Raw genomic sequence first — 16050 nt, 5'->3', positions numbered from 1 at the left:
AAAAAAAAAAAAAAAAAAAAGGAAAGAGAGAAAAAAAAAACCACTTAGTATGTTTGTCTGTTGTAGCTGTTTTTGTTTTGTTTTGTTTTAAGTTTTCTCTTCTATCTTTATTGTTAAATGCTGTGAGTTTATATACAGAGGTAGCAATGTTTTAAATAATTTAAAGTTTAAGTACTAAAAATTTCATTTTTTAAATGTTACATGTGTGGGGTTTGTCTACATGTATGTCTATGCACCACGTGAGTGCCTGGTGCCCTCAGAGGTCAGAAGAGGGCATCGGCCTCTGGAACTGGAGTTAGGGATGGCTGTGAGCTGCCACAGGGTGCTGGGAATGGATCACAGGTCCTCTGTAAGAGCTACAGTGCTCTTATCCACTGAACTTCTCCTTAGGCCTATGTTAAGCACTTTAGTTACAAAATAGCTTAAAGGTAAACTTTTTAAAATGCCATGACTAAGGCCGGGTGTGGTGGCACACACCTTTAATCCCAGCACTCGGGAGGCAGAGGCAGGCGGATCACTGTGAGTTTGAGGCCAGCCTGGTCTACAAAGTGAATCCAGGATGGCCAAGGCTACACAGAGAAACCCTGTCTCGAAAAACCAAAAAAATAAAAAATAAAATAAAATGCCATGACTAAATTAGAAGCAGTTTAAAAAGGAGACGCTCCTTTTACAAGAGAAATTGGATAATAGGTGCAAGCAGTTACTGAATTCAAGAGTAAATAGAAAACTTGCCACAATGTGTGAGTAGTTCAGCTTTGTTTTACCCTGAGACAAAGTCTCATGTGTCCCATTCTGGCCTTGAACTCACTATGAAGGTGAGGCTGGTCTTGAACTTCTAATCCTCCTGCTTCTTCCTCCTGAAGGCTGGATTGCAGGAGTGTGCACCACACCAGTTTTATTCAGTGCTTGGAATTGAGCCCAGGCCCCATTCATGCAAGATGAGCATTGTATCAAACTGAGCCATGTTCTGAGCCCATATAGACTGTTAATGAGTTAATTTTTGTCTGGTAAGCCTCTTAGGAACCCTTCTTAAGAGACTGACACCCACACAACTCCCCCCCCCCACACACACACACACACTCATCCCCCACCACCAACTCCCCCACCGCCAGGTAGTAATTTCAAGAACTCTGCCATATGAAAGAACAGAAAAGATGAAGATGAGAAATCCTGCCTGACCTTAGTCTCCTCCTCGCAGCTGCTGCTAACTGCATTCTCCTTATTGTTTGACTTTGATCCTTGACTTTGCATTGTGTCGATTCCACATGCAGTCACAGACGTGTTCTAGTGTGTTTTGGCAGGACTGGCTTAATCTGACAGTGTGTCCTTTCTGTGCAGTAGATGCCACATCTCATGCTTTGAGCCTGTCAGCTTTTTCTCAGTTGGAAGTCTTGGGAGCATGGGTGCCCGTTAGATTTCTGGTGCACCACAGCTTCCTTCTGGTGTCCCTGGGTGGCTCAATCAGGGTCAGCATCTCTGATTCCCTGGAAAGTGAATGCACCCTGAGGCTGCCTTTCTACAGACAGAAATTTCATTTTGAAAAATTCAGTTCCTGATGATCTCTTTTCTTAGATGGCACAAAGTTCATTTTTCCTTCAGACTATGGAAGCTTGAAATCTGTTCATAACCAGAGTTGAAGAAATTACTTCTTTGTTTGTTTGTTTGCAAGACAAAGTTTCTCTGTCACACGGAGCCTTGGCTGTCCTGAACTCACTTTGTTGACCAGTGTGGCTTTGGATTTACAGAGATCCTCCTGCCTCTGCCTCCCGAGTGCTGGGATTAAAGGCATGCGCCACCACACCCAGATCAAATTGCTTCTTTTTTTTAATTGTTACTTTTTCATGCTGAGATTTGATGTGCTCAGTTACTTCGAATTTTGTACTTTACAGAGTGATCCAACTCATCTCTGTGTTTGCCCAGGCTCTCGGCCCTGTGCTCTCCTGACTTACTGCAGACACTAATTAGTAGCATGCCAAAGTGTGGCTTGTAAAAAAATATCTTGATACCATTTTAAAGGCACTAGAATATGAGGGCTCTGACACAAGAGCTAACTTGTCTCTGGCCTAAAAAAAAAAAAAAAAGTAGGTGTGGTTTATGAGTGTGAAGAATGCTAATTAGAATACGGGGGTAGGAAGCAGTGACCTGGTTAGCATTTGTTTGGCCCTGTCAGGAGTATTGTTCTGTTCTCGCCCCTCATGTACTGTGAAACATGTAACACCACCCCTCTCTTGCAACTCCCCACAGATGGTTTTAGTCCTTTTACCTTTGTGAATCTGGAAGGTTCTACAGGGATACTTGCCTCTCCTCACTACTGAGTAGAGACTGTGTCTCTGGCACCAGGGGAAGGGTGAGGTGAACTGCCCTCACCTCATACTCTCCCCTGCCCCCCCACAACCCCCACCCCCCACCCCCCACCCCGTCAGTTTATCATGGGCGCTTGGAGATGTGAATGATGTGAATGTGATTGCTTGGGTTTCAACCAGGATAGAGAATGACGGGTAGTTTGGACGGAATCTAGAGTTAGTTTTTTATGGATTCTGTGGCCAAAAGGGGACGGCAACCAGAAGAGCTATGAAGTCTGTCCACTAGAGAACTGTAGATTAGAACTGAAGGGAGCTGCCAGAGGCACACGTGGGCCAGCTGTGTGTGGCCTTGCAGCCTGTGTGTGTGGACCAACAACCGCCTTTTCTCCTGCCACCCCAGGATAGGCATTCAAGTCTCAAGAATGTGGGGTCCTTTGTGCCTCTCTCTCTCTTACCGCCCCCCCCCCTCTCTTTTTTTTCATCCATCCTCCCCGTTAGTCTCCAACTGTGTATATGGGGTCAGGGAAGAGTCTTTCTGCTGCCGAATTGTAATGAAGCTAAGAAAACTTACTCCGAACAGGAGGTGGTGTGTAGCTGCTCTGGGCCTGGGAGAGCAGTTTAGACCTTCGTAGTTTACAGAAGGCAGGTATCTCTCCTGGCTTGTAGTTAGATGGTGATGTGGCCTTTCAGCTTCCTTCTGTTGGGATATAGTAGGGGTGTAGCAATAGCTGGCCCAAAACTGCCCTCAGACCGTAGGAGACTTCTGGAGACTTCTGGATTGACAGCAAACCTGCTGGACCTCATCTGAATCTCTCCCCAAGGGCATCCCCAGCCTGTGATCTCTCCCTGCCTGGCATTTTAGCAAATGAGATCTCATCAGAAAAGTCTCTCATTAACATTCCTCAGAAAGCCCTGAGGATAGTCTGAAGGAATTAAAGAAGGGGACAGAGGGATGGGTATCAGGGAGGCCTTCCTCTATGAGAGCTAGTCTGCAGCTCCAGGGAGCTAAGGGGAAGCTAGGGCCACTGCCCACAGCTTCAGCCAAACCTGCTTCTTGTACCATGGCTGGATACTGTGCCTTCTTTGTCTGTCATAGGCTCAGTACAATGAGGGCCTGGGTCTGAGGAGGGAAGCATTCTGGGTAACCGAATGTTTTTATTCATGTTTGAACAATATAACACTGTTTTCAAAAACTCATTCCCTTCTTACAAAAGGCCAGGATTTAGCTCTCATTTCCCAAGGCAGGGTTCTTTTTTGTCTTGTTTTATTTTATGATTTTTTGTTTGTTTGTTTGTTTTTTGAGACAGAGTTTCTCTGCATAGCCTTGGCTGTCCTGGACTCAATTTGTAAACCAGGCTAGCCTCAATCTCCCAGTGATCCACCTGCCTCTGCCTCCCGAGTGCTGGGATTAAAGGTGTGTACCACCACGCCGGCTCCAAGGCTAGGGTCTTATAGAAAGCAACTATAGCATCAATATGGGAAGGCTCATCTAAGGGAAAAAAAGTGAAGGAGAGGTGTCCAGTGGGGGGGGGGGGGGTGGGGAGCTAAAGACCAGGCCCTAGCAGAGAGAGGCCGAGATACGTCTAGTGGGCCATGGGCTGTAGTTGTGTGCTATGTAAGATAGACTATTTGGCAAGAGGAGAAATCAACCAGGAGAGATGGTTAGCTAGATCACAGAGGCTTTTGATGGTAAAAGGTCTTGAAGTACCTGCTACTTGCCCTGGAGCATAAAGGTATGCATGGAGATGATATCCTTAAGGCCCTACAAAGATGCCCGTCCTCGGGGCTGGAGATATGGCTCAGAGGTGAAAAGCACTGTCTGCTCTTCCAGAGGTCCCGAGTTCAATTCCCAGCAACCACATCGTGGCTCAGAACCATCTAGAATGAGATCTGGTGCCCTCTTCTGGCCTGCAAGTATACACTGTATACATAATAAATAAATAAATCTTAAAAAGAAAAGAAAAAAAAGATGGTAGCCCTCTACATGCATAAAGCACTGGGGCCTATACTTTCTGGAATTGCACATCACTTGTTCAGTCCAAACGGTTTCTAGTATCTTATTAAGCACAGACTCTTTCTGTCACTGTACATAGAACAAAAACTAGCCAGGATGCCAGCTATTCCACTCCGACACAGTCTTGCTTGCTGCTTCTTTGTCATAACTTTTCAAAGTGCATAAAATGGAGAACATTCCACTACCCTGCCACTCAGCCCCAGGTTTTCGGATACAGTGATGGTTTCTTGGATTCTCTGTAGTAAATATGTTTTGCTTTCTTGGTGCTGAGGACCAAGCCCAAGACCTCATGCATGCTAGGCATGTGGCTCGCTGCTGAGCTGCTTTTCCAGCCCTTCAGTGTAAGGTTGTGATTGTGGCTACCCATGAAGGGCCGATCGCAGTTTGGTAATTAGCATCATTGTGAAGACAGGAGAAAAGACTGGGACGAAAGTCCCTCATACCAGGCAGGGTAATCAGTGCACGGCGGGGGCTGCTTACGCTCAGAGGACAGCAAGTTAGGTGACCAGATCAGACACATCTAGAGTGTCTTTGCAGTAATAAATTTTGAAACAGCCACACACCTTTAATCCTAGCACTCAGCAGTGGCAGCGGAGGTACACAGATTTTTGTGAGTTCAAGGCCAACTACAGGCTACAATATAGTGAGACCTTGTCTCAACAAAGAAAAAAAAAGTTACGAAACAATCTGTCTTTCCAGGACTAGTTATCTCTTTTTGTGTGTTTGTGTGAATATGTGCATATGTGTGTATGTGTGTGGTGTGCTCACTGGCATGCGTGGTGTGCACTCCCTTGTGGAGATCAGAAGATATCCTGTGTCCTCCTGTATTACTCCACTATTTTTTTTTTTTTGAGGCAGCCTCTTACTAAACCTGGTAGTCAGCTTCAAGAAAGCCCAAAAGATCTTCCGGTTCTATCTCTTGACCCCCAGTTCCAAGCATTGGGCTAACAGGCAAACATATGAACAAGCCTAGCTTCGTTTTTTTTTTTAAGATTTATTTACTCACTTATATATTTATTTATTATACAATGCTATTATAGATGGTTATAAGCTACCATGTGGCTGCTGGGAATTCAACTCAGGACCTTTGGAAGAGCACACGGTGCTCTTAATCTCTGAGCCATCTCTCCAGCTCCAGGCCTAGCTTCTTAATAGGTGTTGGGATCAGAATTCAAGACTGCATGCTTGCACCGTGCACACAACCACCCTCCTGAGTCATCTCTGCTCCGGTCTCTCTTTTAAGTGTCACTCGAGGGACCAGCAGGTTGGATGAGCAAGCATAGGGCCCTACCACCAAGCGTAACAACCTAAGTCTGATCCCCAAAATCCACGTAGTGGAAGGAGAGAGCTAACTCCTTTGGGACAAGGAGGACTAGTTTCTCGCCTTACATGGTAGGGTACCACATACTCAACATTGATGGCTTTTCGTCTGACATGCTTAAAAGTAATGATTTCAGGTTGGCAGCCAATTACCTGACCCAGAGGCCACTCCCAAGGAAGGCAGTTCACGGGAAGCCTTGAGATAGGAGGAAGAATTAGCCCTTTAAGGAGATGATGTACTTTCCCTGCCCACTAGGGCACTCACTCTCTGAGCAGCAGACTGGTAGCCTGCTAAGTCTGTTGCTTTTCAGAATTACTCATGTTTTAACTGTTCCTTTTCTTCTCTTTTCTAGCCTTCACTCTTTCTCTAAAAGCCCCCTCCCTACCATGTGGCTGCCATGCCACAGGTTGGCTGACCTCCATGCTAGCTTAACACAAAGGACATAGCTTTCTCTTTCTCGGCTCCCGCCTCTTTCCCCTCCTCTCCTTCTTCTCCCCCCCCCCCCCCGCAGCAAGATTCGCATCTTATCTGCTCCAGAGTCTTCCTTTCAGAGCTAAGGAAGTTGTCTTCCAGCTTCCATTTGAGTCCATTTAAAAATTAATTAATTTATTTATTATGTACGTAGTCTTCTACCTGCGTGTAACTCCTGCATGCCAGAAGAGGGCACCAGATCTCATTATAGATGGTTGTGAGCCATCATGTGGTTGCCTGAAATTGAACTCTGGACCTTGGGAACAGCGGCCAGTGCTCTTAACCTCTGAGCCATCTCTCCAACCCTTGAGTCCATTCTTAACTTCTTTATTATTAAGACTTAAAACCCTAAAAGGGGACTCTGATTTTCTGGTATCACAAATGTATCAGACTCCTAAATGTAGACAGTTGGCTCAAATTGTAATGATATCTTTTTCAATAAGTATTTTCTCCAAGTGGTGGTGATGCACACTTTTAATTCCAGTACTCCAGAAGCAGAAAAGGCAGGCCGATCTCTGAGTGCGAGGTCAGCCTGGTCTACAGAATGTGCTCTAGAAAAGCCAGGACTAGCCAGGTGGTAGTGGTGCACACCTTTAACCCCAGCACTTGGGAGGCAGAGGCAGGTGGATCGTTGTGAGTTCAAGGCCAGCCCAGGACAGTCAAGGCTACACAGAGAAACCCTGTCTCGGAAAACCAAAAAAAGAAAAAAGAAAAAAAAAAAAGCCAGGACTATATAGAGAACCCGTGTCTCAAGAAAAGGAAAAGAAAAGAAAAGAAACATTTGTTTGTGTGTTATGTTTTGTTTTGTTCTGTTTTGTTTTGAGACACGGTTTCTCTGTTACACAGAGCTCTAGCTGTCCTGCACTCTTTGTAAACCAGGCTAGGCTTCAGACTCACAGAGATCCTCCTGCCTCTGCCTCCCGAGTGCTAGGATTAAAGGCGTGTACCATCATGCCTGGCAAGAAACATTTTTAAAGAGTAGCTTGTGATGAGCTGGCTGAGGAGTTTGCTTTCTAGCGAACACAAGAAAACATGAACGAGGGCGTGGCCCGGAGCTGGTTTGATGGGAGGAGGAGGATGGAGTCTGTGGTTATTCCTCTTCTCGCTCCTCGACTGTTGCATGCTCATCTTCCTCTCTGTCTACTTCATCATTACACTGTCTGATTTAGAATGTGATTACATTACCACTAGATCATGCTGAGGAGGAGGATGGAGTCTGTGGTTATTCCTCTTCTCGCTCCTCGACTGTTGCATGCTCATCTTCCTCTCTGTCTACTTCATCATTACATTGTCTGATTTAGAATGTGATTACATTAACACTAGATCATGCTGCTCAAAATTAAACAAGTAGGTAATACCAGAGTTGATCGGCCATACCATTGTCACTGTGTTAAAGCTTGTTTCGTTGAACTGGTTCATCCTCCTTCTCAACTTAACCTGTCGCTACTTGGTGTGTGTATATATGTATAGGTTCATTATGGTGCCAAGTGGGAACATGGGAACAAGTGGGAACATGGGAGTGTTTGAGCCAACAGAAATACACAATCGGGGCGGCTAAAATCACGCATGAAAGAAGCCATGATCAAGCTTGGCTTCTACCTGCTCTGGTATGATTCTGGCTTTGATAAATGACTGAAGCTGGAGAAGGTTGAAGCCAGCCTACACTATACTACTGCATAGTGAAGAGCCAGAGACTACGGTACGTAAACTATCCTTAGAACCCTGACCAGAGCAGAGTATATATTTTGGTCTTTTAACAAAAAAACTATTTTTGCTGTATTTTTACCATATAAAGTATTTTTTGAAAAACATAAATGATGTTGTGTTATATAGAAAAGATTATGAGAAGAATGAGAGTGTTGAAGAGGGTTATAGATTTATATAGACTATCAGCTCTTTTAACTAATTATAGGTAAATTAATGGCTTTTGGGGGTGGTTCCATTTCCTTTGTGTACTTTTTGGAGACTATACACCCACATGGGTAACTAATCTTTAGTAATTTTTGTTTGTTTGTTTGTTTGTTTGTTTGTTTTTCTGATTCCCTACAATATTCCTGTCTGGCTTTGACCAGCTGCCCTCAACTAGGACACATTTCCAGAGTTTTCTTTTTGCTTACAGAATATCTCATACAAAAGATCAGTAAAAAGGCAGCTTTGCCTTTTGAGAAAATTTTAGTAAAAGGAGCCATTAAAGCAACTATTCTTCCCAAACAAAACAATCCGGTAAAGCCCTCAGTGGTCACTTCAGCCCTGTTTACCAAGTTGTCATGGCAACTATTCAGCAGCCCTCCGTAAAGACCTGGATAAATAGCTGTAAAGGAAGCTCAGCTCAAGTGAAGAGCCCTGTGCTCTGGGTGGGTTTCCCAAGATCAGGGCTAAGATATTGGAGGGTTTTTGTTTCCTTTCCCCACTTTGGGCTTCTTCATCTTTAAATATATAGACAATCTTTGAAAATTTAGACTCCTTGGACTCCCTGATGGATTGGCGTGTTTGTTGGTATGTGGATCATGGCTCATTTGGGCCTCTGGTCAAAAGTATCATCAGCAATTCCTATCACGGCAGCCTCGAGAGGCTGGGCTTCTTGAGTAGAATCAGGAATGAATTAAGCAAGCACAGCCCAAGACACCGCATAAAAGGCAGGGAGCTGGGCAAGCTTCAGAAAGCGGGGTTGGTGGCTGTCAGCTTGGATGCTTTGGGGCCTTTTCTCTGGAGATGCAGCTGTGCTCAGTGGACAGCCCCTGAGGAGAGGAAAAGAAAACCCAAGGTAGGATTGTTTTGTCTTCTTTTTCTTTTTTCTTTTCATTCCTCCTTCTTGGCGCTGCCTAAAAGTTTCGTCTACTTCGTATTGGTTGCCGAGTGTAAGGCTGTGTGATGAAATACCAGAGGAGTGGGTTTGGCAGTCTCTCTGAACATCCAATTGTTGGGTCTTTAACCAAACGGGGGAGGAGGTGCTGTTTGCATTGCACAGGTCTGAACTATTAATGATCCTTTGTAAACACGAGGGAAATTAGTCCATTTATCAGCTGAAGCATTGATTGTGGGGGTCTATTTTTGATAAGGAGCCCAGTTTTTAAAGAAAACAAAACACTTGTGAGTGAGTTGAAGAGGAAAGTTAGTAATGGGGTCTTTTGTTTGAATTTAAAGTATTTCTCCCCCCCCCCACGCCCAGAGCTTACTTCTACAGTCTTAATAGCTTTTCCCTTACCTTATGCTGTATAGAAACTTTAAGAGAAATCGGCACAAGACTTCCTTTTAAATAAAACCAGATTCTGCCAGTGTGGAGATAGAAGTTATGTGATTTAAATAATTTTCTGTTGGATAATGTGATTTTTAAAAATAAATGTGCACGCACACACACACATACTCACACACACGAACACACACACACATGCACACGCACATACATGAATATTGCTACCAGAGGGAGAAATGTGAGGAAGCATAGGCCTGTTTGGAGGGAAAGGTCCCCAAAAAAGAGCTCTTGGGGTGAGTCACTACTCTCTGCCAGCCCCAAGAGGATGGGATGAGTTAGGTTGATGATGCCTATTCAGTTGTTAAGTGGAGGGATTAAATGTTTTCAATATGAAGGTGGCCTTTCATATTAAACAGAGCAACATTTGAAAGCAATGAATAATAATGGTCAGCCACCTACTTGCCTAAATCTACTTTTTGTTGAAACAAGCATCTAGAAACAATTAAAAAAAAAATAACTCTTATGCGATCCTATCAGGGCCTTGCTCCCTCTTTTCAGAGAGGTTGCCTATAAAGCGCCTGGGCCACTGATGCCTACAGCTCTCACCATCCCTACTCTGTTTAGTGGAGCTGTATTTGTCTCTTCGGTGGACCCTCATGGCAGGCCTCAGGTTGTGTATAGGCAAATGATTGCAGCTCACTGTGAGGTGGCAGCTGTGAATTGAGCACCTGCTCCACCTCCTTGCTGTAGCCGCCGGCAGTCCCTGCTTTAACTCCTCCTGAACTTCCAGAGTAGGATCAAATTAGGTGAGAGACCTCCTGGCATCTGCAAACCTGACCCAGACTCTGGGCTGTCCTGACAGTGGGGGTAGTGGGGAGTTGGCGGGGGTGGGGGTGGGGGATCTGTAGTCTCTTAGCATATGAAGCTCCACATTAGCATGCTCAGAGGCAACCCCCACTGTGTGTGACTTCTATCCCTGGCTGTTGTGGTCCTTCCCCAGCTCACTGTGCTGTTGTGCAAAGAGCAGTCTTCCCAAGGCCCAGCCTCATTCTCCTCAAGTCCTCATCTTCCCAAGCTCTCCCTGCCCCATTCTTCTGAAGGCATCCACCCTCTCCCACTGCCATTCCCTTTGCTGATGTCAGAGCGGGTGGAGGGCCTGAGGCTGGGGCCTGGGAACAGAGTCTAAGGCCACCCCCCACCCCCCGCCCCCAAATAGAACATCTCCCTCAGCTTCCTTCACCTGAGCTTCACCTTTGTGCTCACTGAGTTCACACCCGTGTGTGTGTGTGTGTGTGTGTGTGTGTGTGTGTGTGTGTGTGTGTGTTGGTTCTTGCTCTCAGGCCAGCTTCTTCCCTATACTAAAAACATGTAACAAAGAATGGAAAGAAGCCGGGCGTGGTGGTGCACGCCTTTAATCCCAGCACTCGGGAGGCAGAGGCAGGTGGATCGCTGTGAGTTCGAGGCCAGCCTGGTCTACAAAGCGAGTCCAGGACAGCTAAGGCTACATAGAGAAACCCTGTCTCGAAAAGCCAAAAAAAAAAAAAAAGAATGGAAAGAAATGCCCCACTAGCATTGCCACCGTCCACACCACTGTGAAGGGAATGCTTATTTATTAGGAAATATTTGAAAGATATTGATGGACTTTTCTTTATTCACCGTAATTTCACTACTCAAAGAACATCCTGTTTACATTTAGATATATGCATGCTCCCCGGTCCCTGCTCCTGTGGACTAAACCCAGGACATTGTATGTACTCTCCACCTGAGCTACCTCTCCAGTCCCTTTATCATATATATATATATTTATAGTGTGTATGTGTGTGTGTATGGTTAGCCTTAATATATAAAGAGCTTTTACAAACTGCTTAAGACTGATGGATGCTTTAAAAAAAATGAAGAAAGCAGATAAACAAGAAATTTGCAAGAAATAATGAATTGAAATGATCTGACATTCTTACTAGTATTTTGAGGAACTTCAAATTAAGATGTGATCATTTTGCCAAATTGAAGACTGATTTTTGATGTTTTGCATTTGGAGACAGGGTCCCTCTACATAGCTCTGACTGTCCTGGCTTTATATAGACTAGGGTAGCCTTCAACTCACAGAGATCCTTCTGCCTCTGCCTGGGACTAAAGGTGTGCACCATCACTCCCAGCATAAATTGATTTTTATTAAACTTTTTTTTTGTCTGCTTTGTTATACACTTACACACACATACCTAAACACTCCTTGATAGAGATAGGCAGACTGACATACCTACCTTCTTTTCAAGAGAGAAGAAGTGAGGGGACTGGACTGGGTTGTCCCCTTCCGCCAGCTTCTCTTCCCTGCTGAATATTTAACTAGTCTGAGGCAGTGGGATCAAAGCCTTTCCTGGCACCCTTCTGAAAGCTTCCTGCCTCAAGTTCTGTCCTCTTTCCAGGTCTCCGCCCCACCCCCAGGCAAGGGGCACCGCTAGCTCCTAACTGCCACTCCTTCCCTCCCTCTGACCAGCCTCCCCACCCCCACAGCAGCCTCTTGACTGGCTCCTCTAGGTGGAGGCCTGACCTTGAGCCCGGCCCCTACCTTCCTGTTTCCAGCCTCAGGAGCCCTGGCTCCTTTCTCCTGCTCTCTGGTGAGTACTTTCCCCTCTCCACCTTATCTTTCCAGCTTGGAGCTCTGGGTTCGGCTTTCACAGTCGCCTTTATTTTGTAACCCACTTTTGTTGTTGTTGTTGCCGTTGCCTGGATTTTCCAGTTCTCCCCTGCCTGGTTCTTTGAAGTGACGTGTATCCATTATTAAATTTCACCTCCTTTCCTTCTCTCCCTGCTACTTCTTATATGGATGATACTTACGAAGCTATTTTCTTTCTTGTCAGGCTAAGGCATGGGTTGCCACACTTGGCCCTGCTTACAAGTAGACTGGGCAGTTGAGGGTAGCTGTCGCTCAGGCTGTTGTTTGCAAGAGATTCAGCAATGGTTCAAGGCATCAACTCAGGAGACACAGGTTACAGCCCCCAGTGTTCCCAGACAAACCTCTGGGTTGAGGATATCAGTTCTGCTTATTGCTTTTCAGTGTTGTTGTTTTTGTTGTTGTAATTATTATTTGCTCTTAGGAAGATGACATCCAAACATGTAAACTTTTTCTATCAAAGTTGCTGTTGCTTTTAACCTCGAGTTTACACAGAGAAAACCATACTGTTTAGAAACTTTGAGATTATCAAGTCGTGACTGTTAAGTGGCATTGTTTTAGTAAGCTACGTTCAGACTTTGAAATGGTTGGGGGAGCTTTTCTACCAGTGCGCTGCACACCATTGTGTGCTGGCTGTGGGCTGTCTACCCTCTCAGATGAATGGCTGCCCTAGTTTCAGCCCTCTGAAAGGATGCAGCCGCTCATTAAAGTGTGCCAGATGCTGCTCCGCTCGGCATTTCTCTTTAAAGGGAATACTGTTTAGCTTTGGAATTACACGGTGGTGTTCTCAGCGTCTGCCTCTAGGAAATGGAAGAAGAGCGGCCGTGTCGCACACTCTGCTACTTCTCCATGCTTCCGAGCCTTATGGTTGAAAAACCCCACCAGAAAATGGATGTTTCTATGGGTTCTTTTTAAAGCTCTCTTTAAATAAGCAAAAGGGGGAGGAAAAAAAGGCTACGCCCCATAAACTTTGAGATTTCACCTTCTGACCTCAGCGAAGGAGCAGGAGTTGGAAGTGTTTGAGACGTGCACAGTACTGACTTCTTTGAAGGCAGCCTGGACTTAGACTCGGTTATTGCAATATTCACACAGAAGACTAAACAGATTTACTAAGCCGTGGTAAAGTCCACGGGACCAACAGAGCCCATTGTTCTTAGGGCTCTGTTGTTATTGTGCCCAGAGGAAGTGTGGAAGAAAAACTAGCTAACTTTGTCTGTTCTTTTCCCTTCTTCCTTTGGTCTCATTCTAAAGTTTGGGTCCGTCGTTCGATTTGAGGATTGGAGTATGTCAATTTAGCGACGCCTAGGATAGTTGGTTTACATTGGACCACAGGTGCACATAGTTGCAACCCTCTGAGCCTTCAGTCAGAGGTAGCTTGCAAATTAGGGAAATGAGGTCCTGTGGAGGTGGAAAAACAGGTTGGGCCTGGCCATGATGTCATTTGACTCTGATTTCCCAGCCTCCTGCACAGCCTGTTACTATTTAGGGCGGAGAATCAGGAACAAAGGGGGTCCAGGATGCAAAGCTGTGCCACTGGCTACCTCTCAGACCAACCTTGCTCGCCACCTGGCCTGAGCGAGCTGGCTGCACCTCTCTAGTTGCTCCTGTTATCTGAGACAAGCTTGTGGCACTCCATGGTGGACGACACCTCGGTTCTGGCAACGTGCATGGGGTGAAAGCTGTTCCTTCCCCACGCTCGGCGAAGAAAGCAACTTCAGCACGGCCGCCACTTGTTCTGTATAGCGCACTCACCCGGCCTGTTCATAGCCTGCTGCTCTTTCTTGTAACAACATGTGGCTATAATAAGGTATTGAATGATTGAGAAGGTGGTTTGGGACTAGTCAAAGGCCCCAAGCAGCTGACCCGAGGCACAGCTGGCCTAGGTACACAGGGGTTTTTGTTCTTGGTGATGGTTTGTTTTTCTTTCTTTCCATTTTTCAGGTTTTGTGGCAGACACACAGTCATAGTCAAATCACCAACCAGTCTCTTTTGAGTGCTTGTGGGGGTACTGTTTGGAGATATGAGCGGACTTTTTAGAGTGTTCCCCAGCATATGACATGTCCTGGGGTTTTTTAACTTTTTTTTTTTTTTTTGGTTTTTCGAGGCAGGGTTTTTCTGTATACTTATGGCTGTCCTGGGCTCGCTTTGTAGACCAGGCTGGCCTCGAACTCACAGTGATCCTCCTGCCTCTGCCTCCTGAGTGCTGGTATTAAAAGCGTGCACCACCACGGCCCAGCTGGGATTTTTAAACTTTGTTCACCCCTCTGACCTTCTTCCATAGTTTTCTTGTGTCAATCACAGAATTTCAGTGTTATCCTGCGTGCAGCTCTGCCAGCCTAGTGACGCCATAGCAGTCCGTTGGACCAGGACTGTAACTTGTGTATTTTTGCAACATCTCGTGCCAAAGGCTCTCACAATTCTAAGAGAACAAGTTAACTGTTGTTGGCCTAGTGCATAACGTTACCTTTCCTTTAGACAGCCTAGCTAACAGCATGACAAAATGGTTCTTTCCCTGTTTCTAGAGTAGAGACCAGGGATGCTATGTACCATGGGGGACACAACAAAGCTTACAGGGGAATGCTGTCTGCCTATAACCAGCTGTGGGTCCTTGGCTGTTGTCTGAGTACTCATTTTTGTCATTGACAAAAATGCTGTGAAAGGATGAATTTTACCCACTCTCGGGAGGACCTGAGGATTACTGTGAACATGTCTGAAAATCTCCCTGTTCACACTCTGGCCCCATGTGACTGCTGATGGTCACGGTGGCTGACGACCGTCCATTCTTCTTTGCATCACTGTGAGACAAAGTGACACTCATGTGTTGCTAGAGGACCCTGATGCTGTGTGGGGGCATTTCTGGAAAAGTGGACTTAGTTCCCAAACCCTTCGGTGCCTCCCCAAGTAGAATTTGTGAAGGAAGCATATTCATTCTGGAAGAGATCATGGGAAAGGTTGGTTCAGAGCGCTGCGGACACAAGCTGGGGCGCACTCGGTGTGAAGTAAACTGGGTCACTGGTGGAAGAGGGTAAAAAGTATATTCCAGGGTCAGGGGAGAAGGGAGGTTGTCTGGGTGGAAGACTGCTGTGTCTTGAGTTCAAGGAAATTCACCCCCCCACCACCACTACTGCCACCATACATACAGAAACATTTTAAAGTCTCTCCTTTTGTTATTATTGCTATTTTTTAAAAGATTTATTTATTTATGTATGTATGAGTGCTCTATCTGCATGTACACCGTATGTCAGAAGGCATCAGATTCCAATATGGATAGTTGTGAGCCACCATGTGGTTGCTGGGAATTGAACTCAGGACCTCTGGAAGAACAGACAGTTGAGTATTCTTACCCGTTGAGGCATCTCTCCAGCCCTATTATTGCTATTATTTATTATTTGTAGGCTAAGTACTTTGTTGCTCAGTTACATCCCCAGCCATGTTTAGTTTGAATATTTTGCTTAGTCTAAAAACTTTAGTTGATATCAGGCTTTTTCATTCAAGTCTTCAGGCCTTGCTGATTGGCAGAAAAATAGTAGGAATAGAAGCTGCCAGGCTCCTGCTTCATCCATTGGGCACTTCCCTGAAGCTGGGGGTCTGGGAGTGGGAGGGGACACCCAGATTTTAAGCAGTTGGAATGCATCGCTTGGAAGCCTAGACTGGCATGCAGCCTGGCTGAGGGCTTCAGCGATCCCGAGATCCTAGCCTCCTTCTGCACTGAGAGCCTAGTGTGCCTAGAGTTCTGATAAATGCCCTAACCAAGGATGGCAATAACCTGGCTTTTGAGTGTCTTTTGACCGCTTGTTTCCTAGCAACTTGTAACTGCTCAGTGTAATACTGCATAATGTTTCTAATTTATACTTAACAGACATTAACAGATACACTGAACAGATATTGTGGGCTGGCTAACTTCCCAGTATGACCTGCATACAGCCACTTTAATACATGAATAAGCAGCAAAGAAGACTCCTAGCACACAGTGCTCACTCAGGCCCCCTCCCACCAGGCCTGTCTTCCCGCTAGCTAGACAGTAGAATTTACCACAGGCTTGCCAACGCATTTCTGCCTGTCCAAGCCACACACTGC

The 16050-nt window shown here is 45.6% G+C and overlaps 1 protein-coding gene and 1 pseudogene across 5 annotated transcripts in view; both read left to right on the top strand.

Moving 5' to 3' along the window:
- Positions 1-16050, top strand: part of MYO10 (myosin X) — an 87919-nt gene that overhangs the window by 21535 nt on the left and 50334 nt on the right. Inside the window, exon 1 of one of the 4 annotated variants that reach the window (XM_084783696.1) lies at positions 8714-8873. The exons of 2 other annotated variants lie outside the window; for them this stretch is intronic. The gene's annotated coding sequence lies outside the window, so the exon portion shown is untranslated. Of the gene's footprint in view, positions 1-8713; positions 8874-11801; positions 11918-16050 lie in introns of those variants that run through there. One more of the 4 variants, XM_084783698.1, reaches the window with a different exon arrangement.
- On the top strand, positions 4683-7745 carry LOC311597479 (protein cornichon homolog 4-like; annotated as a pseudogene). Its single transcript has 2 exons — positions 4683-4704; positions 7312-7745. The product of its transcript is annotated as a protein cornichon homolog 4-like (transcript).

This window comes from Acomys minous (assembly GCF_964271855.1).
Source record: "Acomys minous genome assembly, chromosome: 5".
Lineage (NCBI taxonomy): Eukaryota > Metazoa > Chordata > Mammalia > Rodentia > Muridae > Acomys > Acomys minous.
Note: the sequence above shows the minus strand (reverse complement) of the source record. Positions and strands in the feature narration are given on the sequence as shown.